The sequence below is a fragment of the Jaculus jaculus genome, chromosome 2, assembly GCF_020740685.1.
Source record: "Jaculus jaculus isolate mJacJac1 chromosome 2, mJacJac1.mat.Y.cur, whole genome shotgun sequence".
In the NCBI taxonomy this organism is placed as follows: domain Eukaryota; kingdom Metazoa; phylum Chordata; class Mammalia; order Rodentia; family Dipodidae; genus Jaculus; species Jaculus jaculus.
In genome coordinates this window covers 171726189-171737623 of record NC_059103.1, presented here as the reverse complement: position 1 = coordinate 171737623, position 11435 = coordinate 171726189, and the positions used below count along the sequence as shown (strand labels likewise).

The 11435-nt window shown below is 44.7% G+C and overlaps 1 pseudogene; it reads right to left on the bottom strand.

The window, feature by feature from the left end:
* Window positions 1-1651: 1651 nt before the first annotated feature.
* LOC101600062 lies at window positions 1652-1845 on the bottom strand (annotated as a pseudogene).
* Window positions 1846-11435: the final 9590 nt, after the last annotated feature.

The window sequence follows — 11435 nt, the reverse complement described above, 5'->3', positions numbered from 1 at the left end:
GGTCGCTCCGAAGTTAAGTGAAGAGAACAACAGCTGCCGCCTTTGTTGTAGTTCCCGCCGCCCTTCATTATATGTAAGCACCCTTAATAAACCAGCAATGGGCACTTGAATTAGCCCGTGCTTCCGCTGAGAGCACGTGCCCCAGGCTTTATGTCATCTTTATGGCCAACACACGCTTCTCCCAGCTGCCTCCGAAATGACATTCCCAAGTCCCAAGGTGAGTGCTCCCCTGGGGAAGATGGCAAGTTTTTTTTTATTAGTATTTATTTATTTTATTTGAGAGGAAGAGAAAAGCAGAGTGAGAGAGCATGGGCGTACCAGGTCCTCTAGCTACTGGAAAGGAACTCCAGACATATGTACCATCTTGTGCATCTGGCTTATGTGGGTCCTGGGGAATTGAACCTGGGTCCTTAGGCCTCAAAGGCAAGTGCCTTAATTGCCAACCCATCTATCTCTCCCTCCAGCCCGACATGACAATTTGTAATTGCTTGGGTCTCCATCGAAGTTGTGGACCTTCTATTTAAATACCAGCAGTTGTAATTCACTTAATATGATGCTGTTTTCCTGTAAAGATGGGAATATATAACAGATGCATGGTGAAGCAAGTCATACGGTAAGTGCATTAGGCGGCTTTGAAATGAAGCTAGTTCTCCATACCATGTAATCAGTTAGTCTCAACCCATGGTGGATTAACTCAATGTTGAAGGACTAGGATGGTCACCTGGGAGACACACTTCTGGTCATGTCTGTGGGGCCCACATGGAGGTCATAGCCACGCTGTCATCTAGGACTACAGTCATTTGGGATATTTACTTCTAAAATGGCTAACTTAGCCGGGCGTGGTGGCACACGCCTTTCATCCCAGCACTCGGGAGGCAGAGGTAGGAGGATTGCCATGAGTTCGAGGCCACCCTGAGAATACAGAGTTAATTCCAGGTCGGCCAGAGCTAGAGTGAGACCCTACCATGAAAAAATAAATAAGGGCTGGAGAGATGGCTTAGCGGTTAAGCGCTTGCCTGTGAAGCCTAAGGACCCCGGTTCGAGGCTCGGTTCCCCAGGTCCCACGTTAGCCAGATGCACAAGGGGGCGTCTCGAGTTCGTTTGCAGAGGCTGGAAGCCCTGGCGCGCCCATTCTCTCTCTCTCCCTCTATCTGTCTTTCTCTCTGTGTCTGTCTCTCTCAAATAAATGAAAAATTTAAAAAAAATTTTTTTTTTAAAAAAAAGTTATTTGTTTTATTTTGAGAGAGAGATGAGTATGCCAGGGTCTCTAGCCACTGCAACTGAACTCTAGACGCATGCACCGCCTTGTGTAACTGGCTTAGGTGGGTCCTGGGAAATCAAACCTGGGTCTCTAGGCTTCTCAAGCAAGAGCTTTAAACACTAAGCCATCTCTCCAGCCCTCGGGTCATATTTTATTTTATTTTATTTTTTTGATTAGAGAAGCAATTTTATTCCTCATTGTATGCCAGATTATATAATAAATTAAAACTCACAGCAAACCAAAATTTCTTTGTACAGAGTATTAAAATATAATCTCGTTTGTAAAATGAAATTATACATACACAGTGGTACTCATAACTACGCTAACCCAAAGGCTATACAATAATGGGAAACATTAATCAGACAAATTAAGACACCTCTGTAGTTTGTTTCATCGAGCATCAAAAATCACCAATCTTTTGGTCCTTTTCTTGTCCATTATTCGGTATCCACACTCTCTACATCTGATTGAATCCCTGGATTTGATTTCATTTTCCGTGTGACAGTCTCCACATATATAGATCATTGGCTGCTGCTTTGGGGGGGTTGGACGTCCTTCTGGGTATCCATTGCTAATCTCTACGCAGCCCACGGGAGCTTCCCTCCGCGACTCACGCACACTCCAGCCTTGGTCCTCAGACACAACACCTCTGTGCCTCGGGTCATATTTTAAATAGAGTTGTCTGACCTGTCTTTCCTGAAGAAGGCAGGAAAGTAGTAGGGGATGGTTTGGAGCAGTAATGGAACCACTGTGTACATTGACTGGCTTCTCAGATCATGCCATGAATGCCTATAGAGCCTAGTGGCTCCATCTGAACTGTGGTCATTGTTCCCTGCTCCTTGCTGGAATGCAGATGGAGAGAGAAGTCTCTTTCTGCCTCTGATGAGAACTGCCAATACCCCTCCCCCGACCACCTCAAGATTCCCTGCAAGGGAGAACAGATGGCCCCATGGCCATCCCAGTTGTGATGATCTGATGACCCCCCACCCGCTAAAAGGGAGCTGCTGGGCATACCCCAGACAGCTGCAGGGGCCCTGTGCCTACAAGGCAGGGTACACAAGGCACAAACTCACTAGGCAACTCACATACCCCTAACAAGATCACATTTCGAGGAGAAGAATTTTTGCAATGCTGACTGAATAGTTTGGTATTTCTCTTCGATCATGACATTTCTACACCAGGACATAAGCCTTCCCACCCCAGCCCAGCAGGAGGTGACCAGCGCAGTTTGCAGAGCTCTCGGTCACGAAAAGAAAGGAGGGGGTAGAAGAAGATTTTATAAGCTTGGACATGGCATATAGATGTTACCACACTGCCAGAGACATAGAGTCTGTCAGGAGCTCTTTACTGACACTGATGAGCTAAGAACCCAGGGAGAAGAAGTACAGTGTAGTGTAGGTCCAGGTTGAAGGAGGATGGCATACTTGTCTTTCTGATCTAAAACATGTGGTGACTAAAAGCGCCTAGGCCAAGACCATTCTGTCCACCCTAAAACCAGAGCACCTGACAGAGAGGGGCCTCATTCCAGGCAAACATTAGCAGAGGCGCCCAAAGCTGCATAGTCACCGCCTGGGGTTGAAGGAAGTGCGTCCAGCAACAGTGATGCTCCACCATCATTCTCAGCTCAGCTCTGTGGACCTTTGCCAAAGACGGCAGTGATGAGTGAATGAATGAGAAGTCTTGACCTTTGGAAGAGCAAGGGGCACCGGAAGTTTGCAACAATAGCCAGGATGACTGATGGAGATGTGGAAGGGCATACTGAGTATCAGAGCAAGCACCGCAGCTGTGGGTGATGTTCACGGATCCCATGAGTCTGTGGCCCAATTTCTTCCTCAGAGGGCATATTAGTCTGGGTTCTCTACAGGAACAGAACCAATAGAACAAGTTGTATTAAAAGGGAATTCGTGCTGGAGAGATGGGTGAGTGGTTAAGACACTTGCCTGCAAAGCCTAAAACCCATGTTTGACTCTCCAGATCCCACGTAAGCCAGACGCACAAAGGTGAGGCAAGCACAAGGTTACACATGCCCACTAGGTGGCGCAAGCGTCTGAACTTTTGATTGCAGTGGCTGAGGCCTTGGTGAGCCAATTTCTTTCTCTCTCTCTCTCTAAAATAAAAATATTTTTAAAAAGGAAATTTACTGGATGAGCCTACAGCAGTCCAACCATTGCAGTGTGCAGGCCCAAGAGTCAAGGAACCAGATAGCTGCTCAGTCCACGGGGCTGGATGCCTCAGCAGTCCCAATCAGGCACTGAAGGCCTGGAGGCTTCCTGGAGAGCCGCTGCTTTTCAGCCCGTGCTGGTTTTCAATCCACACTGGAAGGCAGCCAGCACTATCGGCAGCCAGGTAGGAAGAAGAGATTCCTTTCTCCCACAGCTTCCTCAGATAAAGCCCCCCTCCAACAGGGACTGCCCCCTCTGGTGGAAGGGCTCACTCTTGGGGAAAGCCTTCCTCCTTCAGTTAATCCTTTCTGGAAGCCACTTCAGAGACCCACCCAAGACGAAGGTCTGTGAATTGCTAAACAGGTCAAGTTGATAGCAGAACTTAACCATCCCAGAGGGCAAGTTGGGAGGACACATCCAGGTTTCTGTTCTGGTGATGCCATTGACATCGGTTATGTCTTCAGGGAGTCTTGGGCAGTGAGGGACGTGCCACAGCAGGACAAGCTCAGAGTGTTGGTTCTTGCTCTCCATCTTGTTTTAGACAGAGTCCTTCTTCCTGTCTGTCACGATCCACACCAAACTAGCTTGCCTGCGAACTTCGCGATCGTGATGGTCTTGACTACCTCCCGTTGCCATAGGCATGCGCACACGCCTTGCAACGGGCTCTACATGAGCTCTGGTGACCCACAGTGGTTCTGAGGCTCACGTAGTAAGTGCTCCTAACCCCTGAGCCATCTCCCCGGGCCTGTGAAGACGTCTTTCAGCCTCAGTTCCCTCACCTGCCAAAGGAGAGAGTAACATGCACCGGTGTCACAGACCTGGTAAGAAGGGAACTGAAACCCGGGCGTGGGGGCACACACCTTTAATGCCAGCACTTGGGAGGCAGAGGCAGGAGGATTGCTGCAAGTTTGAGGACAGCCTGGGACTACATAGTGAATTCCAGGTCAGCTTGGGCTACAGTGAGATCCTACCTCAAAACACCAAAAAAAAGGAAGGTAATCAAGATGAAAGACTTAACACAGTTCCTGGCCTCTAGGAAACAGCCAATGGCTGCTATTTTTATTGTTGCTATTTTTTACGCAGGCTGTGGACAGCTGCTGCCAGGCTTTGTGGCCCAGTGTTTTTTCCTTGGAGAACCTGCCCCCGCCACCCACAGGGTCCTCCGAATCATCTGAGGACCTGAATGAACTGCTGCAGACCCGGGAACAGGCAAGGGACCCAGTCAACTCTCCCGGGGATTGGAAGCCTAAACACAGACACACCGGAAGTTAGTTCTGGCTGAGTCACCCTGTGGCAGGGAATCCACACTGCGTTGTGCCCCGAGCTGCTCCTGAGGTCATCCCTCCCAGGGTCTGAGATCCGACCCACTTTTCCCAGTGACTGAGTGGGGCCAGTACACCCCGTCCCCCAGTGTGTGAGCCCCTCAGTAGCTTAAGTCAGCCAGAGCCACTTTGAAATTGATGCAGCCTGACAAAGCAGCCCCGGTGAAAGCACCTCTGTGAAGACGGCCTCTTCACCTCAGGTTATCAGGGGGACTTACCTACCATTTTTTTAAAAATGCTTTTTTTTTTTTTTTTTTTGGTTTTTCGAGATAGGGTCTCACTCTAGCCCAGGCTGACCTGGAATTCACTATGGAGTCTCAGGGTGGCCTCGAACTCATGGTGATCCTCCTACCTCTGCCTCCCCAGTGCTGGGATTAAAGGTGTGCGCCACCACGCCCGGCTTAAAAATGCTTTCTTTAAATCATGGTAATATAAATTTAATTCTAAATGTCCAATAGGTAAAGTTGAGACAGTCATGTTGCCACCTGAAAAAAAAAATGGAACTGGGAAAATATGGTATGTATAAATATTCTACATTGATCAAAGATTTAATGTATAAAATGAAATCTTAAAGTCACTGGGAGAAAGCATAGATTGGTTATTTATAAACTTGGAGTAAGAAAGATCTTTCTAAGTATGACCCGGAATTTATAGAAGACGATATTTATAAGTTTCAGTAGATGTGATCAAAAAGTTAGGAGGAGGGAAAAAAAATAGCAAAGACAAATGACAAACTAAAAATAAACACAACACAAATAATTCATCTTAAACGGCTCCTGGAAGTCAACAGGAAGAATACAATGTGAGTAAGGGACATCAAGTCCAGAGTGGGGAAAAAAAAACATATAAATGGATTTTAACCTTGTTTTGTTATGAGACAGGACATCTATAGCCCAGGCTGGACTTGAACTGGGTATACACTCCAGGCTGGCCTTGAACTCCTGATCCGCCTGGCTTCCACCTCCCAAATGCTGAGATTAAAGGCATTTACCTCCACACCTGGATTTCATGTAAGATATTCTTAACCTCATTCATAGCAAGAACATATTAACAAAAGCAGGGAAGTTGGAAAGATAGCTTAGTGGTTAAGGTACATGCCTGAGAAGTCTAAGGACCCTGGTTTGATTCTCCAGGTCCCACGTAAACCAGATTCCCATGTGGCACATGTGTCTGGACTTTGTTTGCAGTGACTGGAGGCTCTGGTGCACCCATTCTCACTCTCCCCCACCCCCACTGTCTCAAATAAATAAATAAGAAGCATAAGGTGACGTAAAAAAAGCAGGAAAGTGTAACAACCCATTCTTTTGACAGACTATAGGAAGATAATCACATAATTCTGATATAAGGATAAGATAGTAAAATGCCTATGGAGAACAGTTAAACAACACTTATTGAAAGTACAAATGGGTCTGGAGAGATGGCTTAGTGGTTAAGGTGCTTGCCTGCAAAGCCTAAGGACCCATGTTCGATCTCTCTCCAGATCCCACATGAGCCAGACACACAAAAGTAAAGGCAAGAGCAAGGTTGTACATGCCCACTAGGTGGCACAACCACCTGGAGTTCGAATGCAGTGGCTGAGGCCCTGGCGTGCCAGTTCTCTCTCTCCTCTCTCAAAAAATTTTAAAAAGGAAAAAGAGTATAAATGCATTTGCCCTTAGACCTATCAATATTTATCCTACTGCTACGTCTTCACACAAATGCAGTGGCCTGCACATACACACAGTATACATTTCAGCATTGTTAGAATTTCCAGAACATTGAAATCACCACCAAGACACTGGTCTTCAAAAACAAAATGTCAAAGCCTTATTTAAATTTTTAAAATCCTTCCCCTTCCTTGACCCCACCTCCACTCTTATTTCATGATTTTCAATTTAAACTCTATCTTCTGAGCTTCAACTAGAAAATAGAAGCATTTAGCTCCACTATACGTCTCTTTCCTCATGCATGCATGCTATCTTCCTTCTTCCAATATCCAATTATCCAATTATTCCAATTATCATGATTTTTGTTATATTCAATATTTTGAGCATTTTTGACTATTCTAGTATTGTTCAAAATTGAGACACATTAAAATTGAGATAGCATTAATAAAAAAAAAGATTTCTTGGGCTGGGGAGAATGGATTAGTGGTTAAGGCATTTGCCTGCAAAGCCAAAGGATCCTGGTTCGACTCTCCAGGATCCACGTAAACCAGATGCACAAGGGGGCACATGCATCTGGAGTTCATTTGCAGTGGCTGGAGGCCTTGGCGCACCCATTCTCACTCTCTTTCTCTCTCTTTTTCTCTGCCTCTTTCTTCCTCTCAAATAAATAAACTGATTAAATATATTTTATAATTTTTTTCTTAGAATGTTTTTTGTGTTTCCTAGAGTTTGCCTGGCTTTCCATTTGATGCTCTCAAATGTATTTATTAACAATGAATTTATGAACAATGTTTTATGTGTCATACATGTCAGGTCATCTATTGATTCTATTTTTCCATAGAGATACTGTATTATAACTCCTTCTGATTTACTATGCACTGGCTTCCTGATAAGCCTGCTGCATAGGTGCCATCTTAAAATCTGTCTGTACATCATTGTAAGAATTCCCTGTGCTCACACCAATGCATGTTTTTGAACTTACTGGTATCTGGATTCCAAATCTCCTTCGGCTATTCATTCATTTTGGTAAAACATGTCATTTAGTAGTGTCTTAAGAAAGAATGCTCATGGCTGGAGAGATAGCTCAGTGGTTAAGGCGCTTGCCTGCAAAGTCTAAGGACCCAGGGTAGATTCCCCAGTACCCATGTAAAGCCAGATGCACAAGATAGAGCATGCATCTGGAGTTCATTTGCAATGGCTAGAGACCCTGGCATATCCATTATCTCTCTATCTGCCTATTTCTCTCTCTCTTTTTCATATAAATAACTTAATTAAATATATTAAAATATTTCTTAAAAAAAAAAGGAGCTGGGTGTGGTGGGTGAACACCTTAATCCCAGCACTTGGGGGGCAACAGTAAGGGGAGCACTGTGAGTTTGAGGCCACCCTGAGAGTGAATTCCAGGTCAGCCTGGGCTAGAGTGAGACCCTACCTAGAAAAACCACACACACACACACACACACACACACACACACACACGAAAGAATGCTCAGCATAAAAATATTGGGACCTCACATGTCTAAAGACATCTTCATTAAACCCTTACACTTGATACTAATTAGGCTACATAAACCAGTTTGGAATTTATTTACTTGTTTATTTGTTTGTTTATAGACAGAGCCTCACTACGTAGCCCATGCTAGCCTAGAACTTGCTATGTGGTCTAGGCTGGCTTCCAAATCAAGATCCTTCTACCTTAGCCTACCAAGTTCTGGGATTATAGATGTGTGCCACCATGATACACCAGCAATATTTTTTCAAAATGTTGCATTATTGTTGAATCTGTATCTAGCTCTCTCTCTCTGTCCGGTCGAGTTTGTCTTATGAAACTGGCTGCACTAACACTCAACGTATATTTATTTTCAATTGTCATTTCTTCTTGATTGGTTGTTCTCTTTACTAGCGTGCAACAATGCTTTTATCTCTTGTGATGAAGTTTGACATGAAATCTACTTTGTTGGATTTGACTATAGCTATTTCAGCTTGCTTTCAGACTCCATCTGTTTGGTATTAACTTCCCCAGCCTTCTCTTCCAGTCTATGTATGCCCGTTCCAGAGAGGTGTGTTTCTTGCAGACAGCAAGCAGTTGTGTTTTTATTTTTATTTTATTTTTTAAATTCATTTAGCCTGTCTACTGGAGAGTTAACACCATACACACTCAGGCTTCTTCCTGAGAGCTATGTGCTGTGACTGTCACTGAAGTTTTCTCCTGGTTGAGTTGAGTACTCACTCTGGCCCAGGCTGACCTGGAATTCACTCTGTAGTCTCAGGGTGGCCTTGAACTCACGGTGATCCTCCTACCTCTGCCTCCCAAGTGCTGGGATTAAAGGCATGCACCACCACACCCGGCTGAGTACTCTTTTCATTCTCACAGTTTTGGAAGTTCAAGGACATGGTCCCAGATGGGCCCAGCACCAGTGAGGACATAATGGCAAATAGGATCATGTGAGAGGAAGACATCACACAGGGAGTCGGGAAGCCAGAGAGGAGGGACCAGTGTTCCTTGTTTATAACAACTATCGCATGTGGGAACTAACCAGGGGCATACAATAACTGTTAATTTCTTCTGAAGTGAGCACCCCAATGACACAATTGCTTTGTAGTGAACTCTATCACTTAAAGTTACACTATCTCTCAGCCGGGCGTGGTTGTGGAGACCTGTAATTCCAGTACGAGGGAGACTGAGGCTGGAGGATCATGACTTCAAAGCCAGCCTGGACTATAGAAAGTGACACTGCCACAGAAAGGTCCATCAGCTCTCACATCACTGGGATTATAGCTTCTAACATGTGAGCCTTTGGGGGATTGTTCAAACCCACCCAAACTGTCTTTCTGGGCCTTGTCTTTACTTATTGACCTAGTTTCATCCTTGTTGACAGAAATGAAAGGATTTCAATCTTTTATGGCTAAATAATATTCTACTCTGTAGATATATCATAATTTCAACCACTTCAGTTGGTTTCATGTCTTAGCTATCCCATCCAAGCGTGCCGTTGGGAAGTCTGATGCCATTCTATTTCTGTTCCTTTGTTGCGGCCTATTTCCTCTCTGAAGAACTTGATTGCTGGTGTTCTGAAATCTCATTACAGTGTGCCTTGATGTGAAGCTGTTCTTGTTATCATCATCATCATCATTATTATTATTAACTGTGTTTGGGGAATTCTATAGTCATTTTCATTTATTTTAGTTTATTCATTCATTTATTTCCAAGGAGAAAGAGAGAGAAAAGTATGGGCACGCCAGGGACTCTTGCCACTGCACACGAATTCCAGATGCGTGTGCCACTTTGTGTATCTGGCTTTATGTGGGCACTAGGGAATTGAAACCAGGCTATCAGACTTTGCAAGCAAGTGCCTTTTTAACCACCGAGCCATCCCTCCAGCCTTACAAAATCTTTTAATCTTGACTTATATACTCCAATTTCTCAATTATTTCTTTGGTAAAATTCTCCCCTCAGCGTTCTTTACTTTTCTTATAAAGTTACTTCTGGGCTGGAGAGATGGCTTAGCGGTTAAGCGCTTGCCTGTGAAGCCTAAGGACCCTGGTTCGAGGCTCGGTTCCCCAGGTCCCACGTTAGCCAGATGCACAAGGGGGCGCACGCGTCTGGAGTTCGTTTGCAGAGGCTGGAAGCCCTGGCGCGCCCATTCTCTCTCTCTCCCTCTACCTGTCTTTCTCTCTGGGTCTGTCGCTCTCAAATAAATAAATAAAAAATTTTTTTTAAAAAGTTATTTCTTAGCTTTTTATTGACAACCTCCATACATATAGACGATACGCATACCATAATCCCCCTCCCTTTTCTCTCTCCTGAGTCCCCCCACCTCCACTGAATCCCTTCTTTCCAAGTAGTCTTTCTCTATTTTGTTGTCATCATTTTCTCCTATTATACAGATCTTGCGTAGCTAGTGTCGGCCACTGTAAGGTCATGAACCCTCTGGGTTCTATTTTTTTGGTTTTGAGAGGTAAGGTCTCAGTCTAGCCCAGGCTAACATGGAATTCCCTATGTGTAGCCTCAAACTCATGGCGATCCTCCTGCCTCTGCCTCCCAAGTGCTGGGATTAAAGGCGTGCGCCACCACACCCGGCTCCTCTGGGTTCTTTATTCTCTTTCTGGATATACCATGAGCTGACTGTGGAGCTCCTGAGTAAATCCTTTCCGTCTTATTTTCTCTTCTACTTTCCACATCTTTCATTTACTACTTTCTATGGGATTTTACCAACTTTAACTCACAACCTTTTTCAAAGGCTGTTGTTTCTATTACTTCACTTTCTATCACTATGAGCACTTGATTTTCTAAAAAATTTTATTTATTTATTTGAGAGTGACAGAGAAAGAAAGAGGCAGATATATAGAGAAAATGGGTGTCCCAGGGCCTCCAGCCACAGCAAATGAACTCCAGATGCATGCGCCCCCTTGTGCATCTGGCTAACGTGGGTCCTGGGGAATCGAGCCTTGAACCGGGGTCCTTAGGCTTCAAAGGCAAGCGCTTAACTGCTAAGTCATCTCTCCAGCCCAATTTTCTCTGATTTTTATAGATGTCCTTCCTTCCTTCCTTCTTTCCTTCCTGTCGCTCTTTTTTCCTTTTCTTTTTTTTCTCATATACTTTATCTGCCACTCTTGTTTTATCCTGTGATGCACTTGTATGAATAGTTCTTTTTTTTTCTAGTTTCTTAAATTTATTATTTTTTATTAACAACTTCCATGATTGTAAACAATCTCCCATGGTAATGCCCTCCATCCCCCTACTTTCCCCGTTTAAACTCCATTCTCCATCATATCCTTCCCCCTCTCAATCAGTCTCTCTTTTATTTTGATGTTTTAAAATTTATTGCTTGGTTGGTTTTAAGAATAGAACCTAGGGTGCTGAAGAGATGGCTTAGCGATTAAGCGCTTGCCTGTGAAGCCTAAGGACCCTGGTTCGAGGCTCGATTCCCCAGGTCCCCCGTTAGCCAGATGCACAAGGTGGCACACGTGTCTGAAGTTCATTTGCAGTGGCTGGAGGCCCTGGCGTGCCCATTCTCTCCCTCTCCCTCTGTCTCTCTCTCTC